Source organism: Chinchilla lanigera, unplaced genomic scaffold (assembly GCF_000276665.1).
Source record: "Chinchilla lanigera isolate Chin_1 unplaced genomic scaffold, ChiLan1.0 scaffold00010, whole genome shotgun sequence".
Lineage (NCBI taxonomy): Eukaryota > Metazoa > Chordata > Mammalia > Rodentia > Chinchillidae > Chinchilla > Chinchilla lanigera.
The window spans coordinates 716144-735353 of NW_004955411.1; positions in this window are offsets into that span (position 1 = coordinate 716144).

Sequence of the window (19210 nt, forward strand, 5' to 3'; positions counted from 1 at the left end):
AACAGTCTGTTCCTAGGGGAAACCTCAAAAGGGTGGTCCATTCATGGTCTACAGAGGACCATTTTCAAGTGAAAGGGAATGGGCAGACCTATTTGAAGCTGGAAGGATGTTACTCAAGTTTGTTGTTTTTGGAGAAAAAAGGGTAAACAAGCTGGGTTTGTGTTCTGAAGCTATAGTGTTTCTTTCAAGTAAAAATTTTAAAATCTCAATTGTCTTGTCTCCTTTCTATCTCAATTTAATTTTCTTTTCCTCCCTCAATGCTGTAAAGAACTATGCTGTTCTTCCTTTGGGGAGTATGGCTTTCAACTATTGTAGGAAGTAATTTACTTACCTAGCTTATGTGTGAGGCGGAAAGATAGGGAAAGTTTTGGGATACAGTTGGGTTGTTAGCCATACTAATGGGAATTTAAATATGAATTGACAGTTACCCAAAGGAGACAGTGGTACAGCTCTGCACATCTGGGTGCGTAACAGATGTGATGAAGTTTCTTATCAGGCTGGGGTTTGCTGCTGGTAGGTCCTCCAAAGGAGGACCTTGGACCAAGTATGATCTTCCTCAGGCAACATAGAACGCAGCCACTCCCTCCTAAAGAGAGGTGTAGCCATCCCCTATTAAGTTCCTGAGTTCTGAGGGAATTATAATGCACAATGAACAAAGTTTTCTAAAATCTCAGTCTAATCTAAACACTGTGTGAAAGAACTGAACTCCCCTTGGTCATTTTTTTAGCCTCACAGAACCACCCATATTTGACCACCAAACAGTTAAGCAATCCTTGTGCCTTGCTTACCTATAAGTGACTCTAGATTGAGTGGCCAGGCAGCAACCCACTTGGAACCCTTCCTGAAAATCCAGGAGCTGTTCTCCTCCTTATTTACAGTAAAACTGCCCTAACTTCCTCCTTTGGTTTGCGATTTCATTCTTTGGCATTTGTAGAACCATTAGTTCAGTACACATGTTATAGCAATTTAAGGTTTACCAGAGGTGAAGAAAATGAGTGGCATGTGGAGAAGGGGAGGAAACCAAGCTTTATTATGCTCTTGGATCCAGAGGAGTTCAGCAACCCAAAGTCTGAGCCCCAAGCCTGCGGTGCAAGAGCCTTATAGAGAGGATATGGTGGGAAAGGTCAAGCAAGTGAAGTTATAGAAGCAGAACAAAGGCAGTTACCCAAAGGAGACAGTGGTACAGCTCTGCACATCTGGGTGCGTAACAGGGTGTGATGAAGTTTCTTATCAGGCCGGGGTTTGCTGCTAGTAGGGGAAAAGCAGCGGGTGTCAGCAGGAGGCATCAGAGTTGAAAAGCTTCATTTTCCCGAAAACACTGCTATGATCACTGAAGAGATTGAAGCAAAACTCACTGTTGCAGAAAAAGGAGCTCTGTGATAATTTTGCTGTTTTGTAAAAATATAGCTGAAAAAAGACATTTAGGTATCTTATCAAAATCAGTACAGCACACAGTAAAAATCATTAAATACAAGACATGTTCTGCATACACAAGACACTTGGTAACTCTGAAGGCAATATGTGATTGATAAATCATTCTATTGTAGGCAGCTAAATTAGATAGACATTAACTGGCAGTCAGACAGGGTTAGGTCCTCTAGGGAGTCACTGCAAAAGATGAAAACACGTCAAAACTGTGGCTGGAGGAGCGCCTGAGGAAGGCAAGACCTCAAGATTAAAGTCACAATGGCCAGATTTACATATTTCCTTAAGGGATAGATGGAAACTTGAGATTTTAAGGTAATTGGTACTACTCTTTTGGAATTTCTCATAGAAATAGATCACTTCCTCAGTAGAGGTGGGCTAATCTCTCCCTCCCACTAAGTCTAAATCTAAGGCTAAGACTAAGATGATTAAAACTAAGACTAAAGATAAGATTAAAACTATAGATTATCGAGCAAGGTTAGTGATGTTATCCATATGCCCTAACTACACACCCTGCTTAACTACTGGATCAATATTGGATTAGTGGCTACTTTTGCAATCTTATTACTTAATGATCGTTTAACCCATACTGTACCACCTCGTGACTCTGCTGTTTAAACCATTCTCAGAGAGAGAGACAACAGTGGCAACTGTCTTAGGACCCCTCCTGTCTTCCTGTTTCCCACTCCTGTTCCCCAGTTCCCAATTTTGTGTGCCTTCTTCCTTTAGGCACCTGCACTCCCCTCAGTAAATCTCAATAAATTTTTCCCGTTCTTAACCTCCATTGTTCCTTGGAATTCATTCTTTGATTGCAGGAAGCATGAACTGAGCAAATCGGGTTGGGAGCTGTATCTGTTCTATGTCAATTCCACAGCAGAACGTTGGCTCTGATTGGATTATACCCCCATATTCGTACACATTTATTTTTTTTTTTTTTTTTTTTTTTTTTTTTGGTTTTTCTCCGGTACCGGGAACCGAACTCACGACCTTACGCTTGCCAGGCAGGCGCTTTTGCCACTGAGCTAAATCCCCAGCCCCCGTACACATTTATTAATGAGAACTAAATATGTTCTGAAAATGTATAGATTATTCTATAGGTAAAGGAACCGTGATCTCATTGTGAAAAATCTACTCTTTGGTGTAAGGAATCTAGGATTTTACTCTCTGTCTCAGATTCTGAGCTTTGTACTTGCCCAGGCCAGAAGACTCCTTGAACAGTTCCTCTTCCTATTGTGCTCCTTTCTGAGATTTGTCTCACAAAGATGAAATATGCAGACACTCTGTTCTGTTTTACTGTCATAACAGAACAATAAGCTTGTCAAAAATGAGTTTAAAGTGGTGTGTTTTTGTGAACCTGTGCTGGCTAATGTTGAATATTTCCATTTTCTGTTTTTAACATATTGCCCTGCTTATAATTTTGGCTGGCATCTTTCCTGAAAATAATATTGTGAACCCCTAACTTGAATGTCATTGTTCAATTTTACCACTGTCATCAGTAGTACCTCTCTACTATTCTCACAAGCAATGAACTAAGCTCAGAGACTTGCTTTTATTTCCTTTTTAAAAAAGATTTCTGTAGAATATATATGTGTAATTTTCTGAGCCATGGGGCCTGACCTCTTATAACCTTTTCCTTAATATATTTTATAATTCAATTACCAGCTAACAAATTCAATATCTTTTCCAATTGCAGCTTTGATAACCTGGGATTAATTCTAACATAGAGCTGCCTTACTGCAGAAGAAGCTATGTCTCCATAGACAAAAGGTGGCTGTAAATCATATCTAAAGACCTTATTTTAATATGACTTTAGAACTTCTGTGATGAAAGGAGAAATTTTATAGGTTCCATATTTTGAACTTTATAGAAGTATACATGATTCTGATGTTTTTTCAATTTCTTCATTAAAATATTATTAAATTTTTTGACATGATGTTTGTAATAAAGGCCAAAATCACACAATCTTTTTACATTCCTGTGTTAGGATTCAAGGAGTATCTTATGTTACTCAACATTTAAATGCTGCAATTTGATCTTGAAATCCAAACAAACTATGGAGACGCAAATGATACCCACATTTGGTTGGTGATCACAAGAATCATTGCATTTTGCACATAACATTTTATTTTGCATACATAGTATGTTATTTCAATATATTTTTCATTTAGATGGTATCATTTAATTTAAATGTTTTTCAGGTTGATAAGTTAACAATTGGTTTTAATTATGGGTTATGTATAGTTTTGTATTTTTTATTAACCTTTAGTGTGTATCTAGGAAGTACAATTGTCACAAAGAAAGCTGTTTTAAATATAAAATCCTTAACTTGCTCAATCATAGTTAAGTTTCTAGGGATATAAATTTGTGAACTAATTGCTGATAGTGGATTTTTAAAAATTATTTTTACATATGTGTGTAATTGAAACACATGAAAAAATAAATGGAGATGACTTTAACACATTAATCTATGAAATTTCTAAAGATTTTCTATGTGTTTATTCAGTTTTCCTTGAGAAAGTAAAAGTTATACCAGAAATTTTGGACTTCTATGTTACCAAGTGATGGACCCAAAACAGTAGATTCCCAGATCTTGTGCACACCAAATAGAGACCTGCACTGGGCATACCTGGTGGTGAGAGAAAAGCAGCTATAGTTATTGAAGGTCATGAATGGAGGAATGGTGCTGGGATGACAGAAGGGAACAATGCACAAGTTGTAGACTAATTAGGCTTTTGGACTCAAAAGTGAGAGAGGAAAAGAAGGGAGCACGGGTTTTGTCCTGGAGTTATACAGAGTGGTCTCATGGTGGTGCCATACTCAACTGGGTGGAGGGGCGTGAGAAAGAAAAGATAGCCCAGGGCCCCACCAGCTCTCAGATGGGTAGGGAGGGGAGTGACTTTCTCATCCCCCACTGTCCTACCTCTACTGTTCTCCCCTGAGAGACCTGTTTCAGGAACATCCTTCACGGGTGTTAAAGAGGAAGGTCTGTCTTCTATGGCTACTTCCTGCTGAGAGGGGGCCCCATAAACCAAGGAACACTCACCCTGTTTGCTGTTTGAGTTCAAGGGAGCTGAATTCTTCCTCTGAACATTTCTTGGTAAGTCATGAATGTGACAGTGGGGTTTGTTCTTGGGCTTGGGCCAAGTAATTTAATGGCTGTAATTTAGTGCCTGTCAAACAGGAAGAGACAAATGTAACAAAGAGATTAGGTATGCAAGGTCAACATAGGGAGGTTATATGAACCATTAATAAAGGCCATGTCTGAGAAAGTAACCAAGTCCCTCAATTCCAGGTATTTGGCCAGCACATCCATGAGTCAAAACGTTCCTGATGAGTCTTAGAAGTACAGTCAGCCAGCTTGTGTGCTGTATCTTTTATTATTTTAGGGATATTAACATAAGAACTGTATTCTTCTTTTAGAGGCAGATATAATCCTCGTCTTGCTGGTGAGAACATCTAATTCCCTACAGTGCTGAAGCACCAGTTGGGCTAGTGAATCTGTTTGGTCTTGAAGGGCAGCAATACTTTGGGTAATTTTAGCTAGGCTGTTTGTCTAATTCTCAGATAACTACTGATAATAGGAAAAAGGTGTGCTTAGTTTTAAAGTTTTATATAAGTGAGTATAGTATCTTGTCTCCATTAAAAACAGTTATTTAACCATCCAGGAGGATCCCAGAAGAAACAAAAATCAAAGAAAAAAGAACCAGAAGAAGAACAACAATAAGAACACAGATTGTGCTGTAACTTGGGGCAAGGACTTCAAGTGTAGAAAAAAAAAGTAAGTTACCTTATCTGGCTCAGCAGGTTGACTGAAGGTTCCCCATTGGTTCACAGCTGTAGGGAGTTTGTGGTCCCTCTTCATTTTCTGGTGTCTCAGGAGGCTTGGGTTTTACCATTTACTTATAGTCTACTCCCTGTACCTTAGTAGCAGAAGGAGTGGCTGGAAGGTTTGTACAAGGGTCTTTCCATTCGAAGGCAAGCAAGCATTGGGAGTTAGGTTGTACAGGGAGGGAAAGGAAGACATCTGCGAGGACAAGGATGAGGAACAATTTAGTGTCTCTTGGGATCTGTGTTCAAATGGTGCATGAGTCTGCTGCTAATGGTGAATAGGTACCACAGCCTCACTGATGGCACTGAGATACTATATTAGGTGGTACTTCCTGATGGCTTGGCTATTGGTAGAATGGGTACATTGCATGAGGACTGGCATGGCACCAGTAACCCTGTAGCCAAAAACTTATCAGTGATGGATTTTAGCCCCTGCCTAAACACTGTCTTCTGTGAGGAGACAGACTAGAGTCCTTTAGAGTGGTCTTGATGGTCCTCACTGAGGTGCAGTCATACAATGCTTGAGGATTGACTCCTGCCAGAGACATCAGATGCCTTGGGGTTGGTCTGGCTGGGTCCCTAGCAACTAGACATGGCTTGGCAGAGGTTTAAATATCAGAGTAGCCCTGGGTAGGAAGAGCATATCTGTTCTAGTTACTGGTATGGAGCACTCCAATGTCACCATACAGGCAGCTTGGCAAAGGAAATCTTCTAAATGGTCTTTATGAGTTGCAGTAAAGAAACGTGTGAAGTTACCTCCTTCAAAGCCCACAATAAGTTTAAAATGGTATGGGAAACTCCTCCAAATAAGAAAATAGAATTGAATGAATTGCCTCAGTACTGAAGAGAAATCGAACGTGCTTTTCAGCTACTTCTCGAGTCATCAAAGCCTCCTGAAGGTTGATGGGAATACAGTTCTACAGGAACCACATAGGCTGCTTCAGGCAGCCCTGCTCACTGTCTGGACTGCTTCCCTGGGTGCCACAGTGAGGGAAGACCTCATCACTTGCTGGGAGTGAAGACCATCACTCTTCCAATGCCAAGGGTCTTCTTAGCTCTGACAGGCGTGGCTAGGGTTTGGAGACCTCAGAGGGCATCTTTTAGCCCAACTCCTTGGTTGCTTGTACTTGAAGAACTCTGACTTGCTTCCATCACTCTTTGGATTACCTCATTTTCTAGTGCTGCAGGCTTGACCTTTAGCCATTAATTCAACCATAGCTTTAGTCTATCTCTTTTCCCTATTTAGTTCTCCTTTGTCTTCTGCTTCATGGTTATTAAAGACTGAATAAGACACACTGACTAATTCACTTATCCTGGATTTTTCAGTCAGTTGGGGTTTCTGGAGCTTTTGCCTAATATCTGGCGCTAACTGACTAATAAACTACAGTCTTAAGGCAATATAGCTTTCTCTGGCCCTGGGTTAACATTAGTGTATTTGTAGAGTGCCTCTTGCAGATGGAGCTGAAAACAACTGGATTTTATCAGTGACTTTACTGGTAGACCTGAGCTTACTATAGTTTGGGCTCCCTTGGCACTAAAACAGCCTTGATGAACCATTTTTCATTTGGCTTCTGTGGTAATCGCATGTGGGGCCCTCTTAGGACTCAGATAATACAGCAGTTAGCTGACCACCAGCCAGTGGAGCTGCAAAGGCTTTATCATTAGCCTGGTTAGCAGGTCTTACAGTCATTTTCCTGTCACCTCTGTGCAGCAAGAAATGAGGATGAACCAGAAGTCTCGTCAGATCACGTCACAGCCACTGTTCAAACTTGGAGACCACCCGTAAATCTTTCAGTGTCCTCAGATAATCTATCCAGTTTTTCCTTTCAGTGCTGAATATCTGCAACTGCACTGCTAAATATCTGAAAGGAGCCATTAGCACCCACCACCCTTAGAGCAGGGCTGACTTAGAGGTTGAGCTCCCTGAATTGGATTCTCTGGTAGGCAGACCTGGAGCTGGTATGGGGTGAGCTTGGAAGATCACCTTTGTCTCCTGAGGGTAAGGGCTGATCAGGCCGGTGAAGAAGTAGCCTGGATAAAAATAGGAGTTGAGCAGAGGGAGTCCTCAGCAGCACCAGCTCCCAAGGGAGTATTTATTTTAGGATACAGAGCAGGTCTCTAGTAGGGGCCATAATGGATTGAACATATGTACATCTGACAATTGTCCTATTTCTTGCAATAAAGAAATAACTGAAATCCAGCACGTCATATGCTCCATAAAATATGATCCTGTCCAGCACCCAAGTCAGGTACCCTTCACAGAGCTGAAGCCTCTGAGGCTGGACATCACCAGGACTGAGTGAGCACCAGTGCCGTATTTTAGGCTGCCAAGGAGTTCCCAAGCTTCATTTTCACCAGGTGGACACATAGACCATTTTTCATTACATAAGGACATAAGGTGATCTTTCTGGAGGACCTGGGGATGGGCCTGTTCCTATGAGGGAGGAGGCCTTAGAGGGAGTAGAACAGGCGTTTCCCATGATGGGACTGTAGATGCGAGTAGAAATTTGTTTGTGTGATCTTCCCAGGCGTGTTCCTAGGTTAATCCTGTCTAGTGAGAGATAACAAAGCCTTACTCAATAGAAGTCCAAAACACAATTGTCCTTAGATGTGGCTCTCAGCCTTTGGTTGAGGAAAGGGCACTTCCACAGATGATATTCTTCTGTGTATCCAACAGTCGTGGAACAGAGACTAAAATTTCTCTCTCTTTCTTTCAAAAAATATCCAACTCATCTCATTAGATCAAACCACAATGCATATGTGTCTGGTGACAAAACTCTCAAAATAAACATGAGGCACAATTACAAGTCAGTCAGCAAAGACAGGTTACACATCTTTTCACACAAGATATAAACCTCAGGCCACAGTTATGACAAAAGCAAAGCTGAGTACAACAGGGAGAGAGGACTGGCATTAGAGAAGTTACCCCAAGCATTAACACACAAATTTCTCTTTTCCTTTTTGCCCCTGCACGGAAAAGCTCTGCACTTTTCAACTCTCTCTCTCCCTGAGTCGTTCAGCACCAAAAAGCCAAACCGTTTGAATTCTCTGATAGATAACCCCCGCCTCCCAGAAGGAGGGCCATGAAAAGAACTAGAATTTCCTCAAAGGATGGGGAAAAGGAAGCAACTCATAAACAGCACTCACTCAGTGTGAACTTACAACCCATGGCTCCCGCTTCAGACAGGGCGGCACTGAGCAAGTGGCTCCTCAGGTGTACACAGTGATAGACATGCTGCCAACTGTGCCCCACTAAAAGGAATAATATTAAGTGGGCTGGGTCCATACTTCCCAGACCTAGGAGAAACATCTGTCCTGGCAGAAGGATGCAGATCCCAGCTCACTGGGCAATTCCAGCCCCCAAGGTCACCTATAAGCCAGCCATCTGCCTTCTTCTGAGCATAGCTACATGTCTACAGGGGCAAGAAAAACCACAGCTACTTAAAGGAAACCCCCGTGCTGCAAGGGCCAACACCAAACGGCAGGGCATCACCCAAACACAGACCCACCTGATGTGTGGGAGTCCTTCTGGTCCTCACCAAGCCCAAAGCCTTTTATTCTGCCACCTGGTCACCTCCAAATGGCAATCAAGTGAGCCATTCACCCAGGGAATCCACCCCATAGATCCAACAAGCACCCTCGGTAGCTCATACAAAGGAGAAGAGAGGAAGTCTTGCAAGAGGAGTTATCTTCCTTTCCACCTGGGCTTGTTTTTATTGGTGCCTGCTCACTCCTGGCTGATATCTGGTGAGGTCTCTGGCCGTTGATGTCTCTGATGTCTGGTAAGATCTGGTGATGCATGCTGGCTGGCTTGCCAAATGTTACTGTGTGGAGGAATCGACAGATAGATTCCAAGCCTTTGTGCATGGCAAGCAGAGAACTGCGAAGTATACACCTGGTGGTGAAATAAAGTGGCCACCTCTGTTGAAGTCCATGAAGAAATAAATGGTGCTGTGAAGACAGGAAGGGAGTACTGACCATGATGCCGAGAAATCAGGCTTTCAGGCTCAAAGGTGAGAAAGGGAAAAGGGGAGCTTGTGCTTTGGCTGTGACCATCTAAAGGGTCCTAGGGTGTGTCTAGCTCAAGAGGCTAGAGGAGAGTGATGAAGAAGGAACGGCCCCAGGGCTCCACCCGAACTCAAGTGGCGGGGGGGAGGGGAGCGAGTTCCTTAGCTATTCTGAACGATTTATGATTTTAAACGACGATTATAAGGTTAGGTCTCAGTACATGTTCTGGTTACTACTACTTTGTAACAAAACTCCTGGAACTTAGAGTTACATATAGCAATCTTTTTATTATCCTTACACATTCTGTGGATCTGGAATTAAGAAAGGCCACCAAAAGGACAAATACTTATTGCTCCAAAATACCTGATGCCTTGCTGGGACAGCTGAGAGCTTGAATAATTGGGGCTGGGCATTCGGCTTCCAAGCTGGGTTCTCTTTAAGTCAGGCATCTGGGCTGAGGCTGCTGATGGTGCATCTGCTCATGATTCTGTACGGGACATGGATTCCTTAGGACACAGAGCTGGAGTCTAAAAGCGTGTGTCTCAGGAAGGGTCTCTCAGAGTCAGTGATAGAAAGGAATCCGACAAAACCTGCATGACGTTTTCTTACCTCATCCCAAAAGTCAAAACACACCTCTGCCACAGGCTGCTGTTGGTTAGCAAAGAGCCAATTAAGGTTTCTCCTGGCTCAAGGAGAGGGGACGTAGATGCCACGGTCAGACTAAAATAGTCAAAGCATTTGTGGCCAATCATCTTTAAGACCACCACAATATATGAATAATATTTGATTGTATACCACAACATTAACTTTTGAATTTTAAAAGAACTGCTATTTTGTCAGAGACAGACTCTGAATTGACACCTCATGACTTCTACTTCCTGCCATTTACATCTTTGTGGAATCCCACTGAGTTAAGATAGAGGAAATAAAGACAGGTGAAAAGAGACAAGGAAAATTATAATTTTAAAATTATACCTTTAGGAAAATGACACCTTTTGGTCACAGTCAAGGTTATCCAAAGTAACAATATATAAGCTTTTCTCTTCCAGGAAACTCACTCAAAAAGTTTTTTCCAAGTCTTAAACACAAGGTAAGCCTATAACCTGGGCCCATGCGTCTCACCTGTAAATGGAGCCTCTGCCTTTCCTCCAGCCCTGCAGATTCACAAATTCCTCAGACTTCCACCCTCAAGGAAGTGTTGCTGTTACTTGTGCCCCTCGTCTCTGAATTTTACAGCGTGAAAATGATTTGTATTCTAACCTACCCATTAATGGGTAACCTGCCAGGGATGCATAATCCTCTGTCTGGAGGGCCCCTCAAGGCCGCATGGAAGAGGCATAAACCTTTCACTCATGCTTGCTGAAATGTTTTCCTGTGACACAGGTCAGCAATCTGACAACCCACTCTCTGCCTGCGTAAGCTAAGGGCTCCCTCTCTAACTGGGGGAACCTCTTGCACCCCATGTGATGACAATGTCTTTGAGAGTATTGCAGTATAATTCATGAGTCAATACATTCACTAATCATATTTACTCCTCTAATGGCATATTACTGATAATTCCTAAAATATGTGATTGTGTGTTTATCTTTTCAAGATGATAACTTTTCATAATATTTTCTACATTCTTTTCCAAAATTATATATTTTAATAAAAAGAAAATACCCTTTTCATTTGACCTTCTCTTTTGATCAATGTCTTTTGAATTGTGAAACTATTTTGATACGGTTGTTAATGTTCCTTGTAAGCTCAGACAAAAATCTTCTAAATAAAAGACATTCTCAATTCTTTTACTTTATTTAAATTTTAAAATATTTTAACCACATTGATTTTAAAGTGCAAAGCTCTTAACTGTGTTCAGAACATTTTCTGTTTGTAAAAAATATATGAGGTAAAGCCCATCAATCAAATGGTCTCTACGAATATATTTTCTTCAAATTAAATGGATTTTTCAGTGTCAATACTAATATTCTACTTGATACATATTTTATGATTATTTTTCAGATTTAATGTGGAAGTCTAAATCTTTTCATTTAATATCTCTCCACATAGAATATAAATTTATTCAAGAAACAAAATTTTATTAATAGTCCTCTCAAAATTCAACTATACAATTAAAGAACTAAGTCTAATATATTATATTAGCCTCATTATTTAGCCTGAGATATTAAGCCTAAACTTGAAAGTTTCTGAAGCTAGGCATGGTGGCACACACCTATCATCTCAGCATTCAGGAGACCAAGGCAGTAGGACCATTGTGTGTTCAAGGTCAGCCTGAGCTATGTATTGAGTTCAAGACCAGCTTGAACTACGTAGAAAGACCCTGTCTCAAAAAAATAAATAAATGTTCTTCCTTCACCTTTTGTTTTCTATAATTGCAATTTGCTAAAAGTTTCAAAAGCTTAAGTCTATAGTGTTCTGTTTATTAAATACATGTGTTCAAACTGTTCACTTCCTTTTAAAAATTGCCATCACAGTACTCTGCTAAAGACTGAGGTTGATTTGCAATGTAGTTCACAAAACTTCTACCACATTTTTAAGCTCATATCAAGGATGGTCAGTGAAAAGTGGATGTTATATTAACAGAATGTCTTGTTTAATTTTGTATGTCAGTTCACTGGAGAAACTTATGAATATATTCCCTATTATGAGTAAAGTTTGCCAACTATATTTCAGTTGTAATTAAGAGATTATTTTCCCAGTTTGTCCACATTCCCCAATTATTCGTGTTTCACAAGCGATTTCCAAGTACATTTCTTCTTCATAGCTGACTGCCAAAAATATTGCTTAATAATAATGCTGTATTCCACCAAAAGTTTTGTTTGCACTACTATGCAAAACAAAGAATTTTCTGCTTAGTTTTGAACTTTAAATTGAAAGTAAAACAGCATTCATAATAAACTCAGGGCTTTTATCCAGATAGAATAAAAATTTAACAGCTTACTATGATTCTAGGAATCCTGTGAAAAGCATGATCAAGCTTTTGTTACAACTAGTTGAACTGCTGTTCTGCTTGAAACCTCTGAAGACATTAATAAATAGGAATCTTATTGTATGTTACTTTTTCATGAAGTGGGCATACTAACACCCTTTCCTGTAATATTACATATGCAAGCAGCAATAAACCTCATAAAATGTAAATAGAGTTAATATGAAATAATCACATATCTGAATGAAAAGTCATGCTTTATTTCAGTAACAACAAAGGGCAAATCTGTGTCTTCTAATATTCATGTGGTCAGTTCAAACCTCATGATAGATGGCAAATACTGAAAAGCTCTTTGTTCATATCCCGTCTGTATTACCAACTTTCTTGAAAAGTGGAAATTCAAAAATTATTTTTAAGTGAGTATTTTCATTTTTCTAGCAATTATCTTAGAGAAAGCATGCAAAAAAATAAAACTGGAGGGTAGATCTTTCACAAATGGAAAAGGAGCCAAGAATTGGAGGAAAGAAGGGCAGAGGGAGAGGCAGAAGTAAAAGGAATTAAGATGTGCTGTGTAAATGTACCAACTCCCACGGTTAATGTAATCACCACGTACTGCAAACGTGTGCTAATGAAAAAATAAATAAAAAGTGCAGTGATTTTTAAGTGGCCAATAAAATTACGTATGTGCACTGCACAATGAATTTTTAGAAACACGTCTATAGATGCACTTCTCTGTATGGAACTGCACGCATACATTCTTTCAGTTACTTTGCATATGCCTAGTTTATACTTTTAGATATTCCTTTCTGATCAGGCTCCGGGCCGGGACTATGAGACAGCTAGCTGGTAGACTGAGGAGCTGTCTGCCCCACAGGGGTGGACGATGTTTCCCACCCTCGTAAGACCATAGGGAGTTAGCTCTCCCTCGCTGCTTCGCTCAAAACATTTCATTTCATCAGCCGGCACCCTGGGTGCGGTGCTGACACTGACAGGGAGATAGTGGACGTGTTGCAGCTAGAAAAGAGCGAGTAAAGAAGGAAGCTTGTTGTTGGTCACCCTACAGATTTAACCATGTGTCAGAGTGAGAACTCCATCCTCAGAACAAATGGCCCACACACTACAAGAAGAGACTTTCCCAGAAACTGGAAGTATAATGTGAAGGTCAACCTACTCACGCTGGTTTATTCTAATGTACTTATTAAGCAAACTTTCCCGTTCAAAATGATAAATTATGGAAAATCTGAATAACATAGGCCATTCACACACATATATTCATAATTTATGTATTTCACTTTTGCTTAGTGTGATTTAAGCAAGACATCTTTAGTCTTACAATTGAAAAGGTAGACTCTGAAGTCAAATTACATGCATTTGAATTCTGGCACTCTTACTAACCAGCCATATGGTGCTGTTATCAAATTCTAGGGTTCTGGGGTGCCCTCCTAGAGGTGTTTTCTAGGTTCTTCTTGTGCTGAACATAGAATTGGAAAAGAGAATTTCGAAAGGTAGCAAGCTTTTACATTTATTAAAGGTTGGAAAAGAAACGTATTCTGCGGGACAGTGTGGGCCCCTTAAAAGTAGGGTGAGAGCAGACCACTGTGAAAGAGAAAGCACAGTGCCCGAGAGCTCAGTGGCACCATTTTTGTATCTCCTCCTCCTCAGGCTGATGTCAGGTAGGCTGTCCTATCAGAACCCTACTCACGTTCCCCCAAGAAGAACTGAAGATTGCACTCTCTGACCATTCCCAGATGTAGGGTTTTGGGACTAGTCCACATGTCCTGAAACTCCATGACTGACAGTTCACACCCACTTTCTCAGCCTGCTGGCCATCCACTAATTTCCTGCTTCATTTTTTCCTGAGAGAAATAATCCCCTTCATTCTTGATGGGGTGCTGAAAGTCGTCTGTCTTCGTATAGCTACTTCTGGTTGAAAGGAGCTGCGGGCCCTACCTCGTGGGGATTATGTTCTCTCCAATTATCTTGGGTTGTTCTGGCTCATTTTTTGGTTTAAAAAGAGAAACTGTCAGAAGACAATACCAAAAGCATTAGTGTCTAATGTGGAGACTGTTGATCGCCGCACTTCCTTGAAGGAAGAAGAAAGGCAAATAGTGGTGTTAGATTAAACCCCCAAGAACCTGAAAGCCATATCTCTGGCAAGATGGCCCACATTAAGGATCTAATTAAAAGCAGGAGTCTCAGTACAGTTCCCACTTAAGTGGTGGTGAATTAAGTGTCCTTAAAGACTCTACTCCTCTGTACCCACAGCAGTTCTAGAGTCTTGCTTTTTGAAGAGGAGTCTCAGGCCTTCTAGAGATACACAGGAGTGGTGTTCTTCCTTGTACGAGTAAGAAAGTAGAACTGTTGTCAGGGAGTTGCTTTAGAAATGGCTCACCAATTAAATGTTTTCTAAGTCCTTCTTGCCTTCAACAAAGAATTGAATGAGATACACTAAAAAGAGTCCCAAATGTTTATTTGAAAGTGAGGGGTAAGGGGTCAGGGAAAAACTAGCTCAGGAGGGCAAACTTGGGCTGAACAAAGACAGGAAAGGATGAAAGCAAAACTGGAAGTGCCCTTTGTGTCAAGAAGGCACAGAGTGGGCTACTGTGAGAAATCATGGTAGCAGCTCCTCACAGAGGCGGTGTCCTTAAGTGCCATTCACATCCATGGAAACCTGCGAGAAGTTGCACACACAGGGTACTGGGAATTATTTGGTACCATCCTAAGGTCTTGTAATTGACAGGGCCTTCTTTTTTTCCCAGCCGGCTTTGCTATACCTTACCTCCTACATCAGAAAATTGTGGAACAATTAAAAACTCATCATTGAGCATTTGATTTTTTAATTGACATGTCAGCAAAGTAAAGAAGCTTCAACCAGAGGCCCTCTTAATCCCAGTTATCACTACAGATGAGGAGTGTTTTTCAGAGAAGGAAGTTAGAAGCCAAAGGAATTAAAATTGCTTATTCCTGATATTCATGATATCTGGGGTCACCTAGTTTCTCACAAGCAGTGGAGATGTCTGTGGAGAGAGGCACTGAAGGTTGTCCTGGGCCTCTTTAGTCCTTGTCATTAGGAAAGGAGGTGGGCATTTTGCCTGGCCCAGCCCCTCTCTGGGAGCTGGTCAGTCAGTCCTCCAGTGCTATAAGTCAGGCACACTAGGCGGCTGACACGTGGAGCATACCCGGGCAGTGCATTGGCACAGTCTCCTGCCCAGTGCCCAGTTTTCTTGTAGGCCTTATTTGGGCCTGGATTTTCTTTTGAGTGATGTGGGTGTGCTTAAAACACTGCAAACTGAGACAGCCATAATTTTGCTCTGTCTTTTTTCCCTCAGCCTTTCTCCTTTTAGCTTTATCCAGATTCTGATCACTGAACACAGAAAAGGCTGTGTGCAGCCATTGGGTCAAGGGATCTTGCACCCATCAATAAAACCTCTAGAACCTTACAGAATGCTGGGTCTGTCTGGCGTCCCAGCTTCTGGTGCAAACAGGCAGGAGAGACACCCCCCCCCCAAATGACAGGTGGGTGTCTGAGGACAGAAGCATCCCAGGTATTTTTTTTCTTCGGGATCTTTTTTATGTACCATGAATTTTGCGTCTTCCCATAGATAAAGAACCATAAGAGCCTGAACATGAAGGATTTCACGCTACTTTCTATGTGTTTTGCGGAAACAATCTTACTAAAAAATTACAAATTAGGCTGCCATTGTGTATCTATCTCTAGTTCATAAAGACATTTACTAGTTCATTTTCAACTCATAAAGACACGGGTAGAGACTGAGGAGCTCCAACTTGCTATCCCCAGATTCAAAGTTTTCCACATTTTTAAGGATACAGCCTGATATGGAGGTGGATGGGATCTGCAGAGTGTTTCTCACGGAAGGATTTGGGGCCTATGGAAAAAGAACACCAGATCTGCAGATGGCATCCCATGCAGAAGGATGCAGACATGTTGAGTTCACAAGGCGTCCCTTGTGAAACTCAAGTACCACTACCACAACCTCTGGAGGTAGTTGCCTCCAGGTGAAGTGGCTTTTTTTCCTTACAATCCTCCATTCCCTTTGGCCCACTGACTCCTTAGTGAGGAGTGGAGGACCCCCTTCCAGGGGCTTAAATAAGTTACATGAGCAGAGTGGAGTCACAAGGGCTCCAATCAGCCATGTAAGAAGCAATATATTCCTAAGAGATCAGGGTAGGACTGTAAACTTTTAAGAAAACAAAGTAGAGCCCTCCTGAGGGCTCCTTTAGTTCAGGGTGGAGCATCCTCTGTGACCTCTCTTAGCCACCTGAGAAACACTGAGCTCTGAAGAGGTCCAGGTGGAACCTTCCTGGGAGCTCCCTCAGCTACCTGAGACAACGACCCGCTAACTCCCTAGAGAGAATAGTGGAAGCCCACAGGGCTCTGTAAGTACCTGAGCAAGGTGGCCCCTGTTCAGAAGCCTCAAACCAGCTATTTCAGGAACAATATCCACTACACTTATTTCAATAATAAAAACTTTGGTAAAAACAAAACTTTAAAAACTTTAAGTAGAGGGATAAGCTCTTCTTCTATATACTCACAACTGCTTAAATTGACCTGTACTAGCTGTTCCTTTGTTCTGCTCAGGGCATCAGGCACATATTTTTTAAATAGTCTGAATTCTGTTAGAAGTAAAAACCAAAGGATAAAAATATCTTAAAATGTTTCAAATAGCCTGGAATAAAAATAATAATCCATTAATGTATCTTCCAAGTATCCGTTAGGCAAACTGTGAATGACTGAAAATCCGAAACCTTCGCAAACATACGCAACTGTGAAGCAGGGAAATGCTTCTGAGAGGATTCCATAGTAATGAGGGTAATGTGACTCAACAGCAGAGAGTGAAAGGGGTGGAATGCAAGACAGAGGGACAAAGGCACCGAAGCTGAAGGCAAAGACAGGGGTCTCAGCCCTCGATTCTAGGCACTTGTTCCACCGACCCGACCTCTCTCCTCCTAGGTCTCTGGCAGGAATTACAACTTTTAGTTAGTTCAGTCTTTAAATGAATGAGTTACAGCTACACAAACATCAGTCAGGAGAGTTTTTTATTAGTACAGGTTTGCAGTACACGATGTTTACGCTCTTTTGGGGAATCGGTACATGTACATGATGAGACAGGGTGGAAGAAATAAAAACTAGGCGGGAAGAAGACAAGGATATCAATATTTAAAAATTGTGCTTTTAAGAAAAACTGCATCTCCAAGACACAAAATTACTCAAGCCATTTCCCCTCCAGGAAAAACAATTTTAGAAGTTCCTCATGGTCCTTATGAAAAGCCTGTAAACCCAGGCTCTTAACCTGGCCTTTTCACCTGTACACTGCACTTCCTCCTCTTCAAGGGGCAGCAGTAATGGCAGGCAGTGTATCTCAACTTCAAACACACGGCAGAAAGCTTGCACTGGAACCCGACAGAACTGAGAACTGTAGATCACCCAGCTTGCAGACACCCTTTTAAGTGTATTCCACCCTGGTACGTAATGCATTATTAGTGACCCTTCCCACTGCGCCAGTCACTGGAGCCCCCTGCAGCGTGTTTCGATCTCCTGTCTGGTGACAGGACTTGGCGGGGAAAGGAAAGAAAGAACAACAGACAAATCAGAGTGTACATCGCAGGGATGTGAGACCACCAGTTGCTCTCTGGAAGCAAAAGGCCCCGAATCTCCAGCTAGCAAGCATTTTGTCAGCCAGTGTAGGGAAGGGAGTAGCGTGCTCCTCCTGGAACAGCAGAGAGGCAGTGATTGAAAACTCAGGTTGAACATCATAAAGGAACAAGACAAGGTGCATCCCCACACCTGGATGCTAATCTCATTGACCAACAGGAAGGTGATTTCTGCATTCTAAAACTAGACCACAAGGCAGGCAGCCCCAGGAGAGTGTAGGACAGATGCTACATCTATTTACATTCCTGGCCCACAGCAATGCACCTCCTTTCTCTGAGCACTTGCACTCTACACCTGAGCGGCTCCTAGTAAACCCTTCTCTTCCTCTTCCTGATGCATACTGGAAATTCTTTTTCTGTGACTGGAGTCAGTGGACCTGCAAATCTGTTTTAAACAGGATGGGATGAATTCCTCGTTTCACCCTCGGGGTCTTCTCAGCTCCAGCCCCGGTAACACATGACATATCTTCAACTTTCTATTTATCTCCCTTTCCCCCTTCCACCCACCTCCATCAACCTTTTGATAACATTGCCTGCTTTTTTTTCTATATCTTTGTGATGCATACTGTGTATATTCCTTGACTGAAGTTGCTACATATATATCTCCTTTTCCTCCCCTTTGAGCATTTTTCACTTTGAGCACTTTTTCATGTTTTTATTGGCCATTTGTATATCTTTCTTCTATAAATTGTATATCCATTTGACTTGCTCACGTTTTATCGGTGTCTTTTATTTTTGATAGTCTAATTTTTTTTAGTTATGCATATAATCTAGATATTAGTATTCTGTCTAAAGTATAGTAGCAAATCTTTTACCCATTCTATAAGTTGTGCTATCACTGGGTTTCTTTTTGCTGCAAAGGAGCTTTTTAATTTGATATGATCCCATTTGTTGATTCTCCATACTTATTTCTGTGTAACTGGTGTTCTGTACTGAAAGTCCCTGCCTACTCCTATGAATTAAACAGTTTTACCTATGTTGTCCTCTAGCAGTTTAAGTGTTTCTGTTCTAACATTTATGATCCATTTTGATTTTATTTTATTATTATTTTATTTTTTTGAGAAAGGCTGTCACTATGCAGTTCAAGCTGGCTTAGGACTCGCTAAGTGTTGGGCTTTTGGTCAAGAATTTCTTAAGATGCTGTTTATCATCAAAGTATTTAATTTTCACCAATTTTGAAAGATAGTTTTGCAACATATATCATCCTGGGCTGGAAATTGTTTTCCTTTGGCACTTGAAACACTTCACTGCAACTGTCCTAGCCTTTCGGGTTTGTTTTGAGAGGGTTGCTCTAGTTCTAATGGGTTTTCCTTTATAAGTGATTTGTTGCTTTTCTCTAAGCACTTTTAA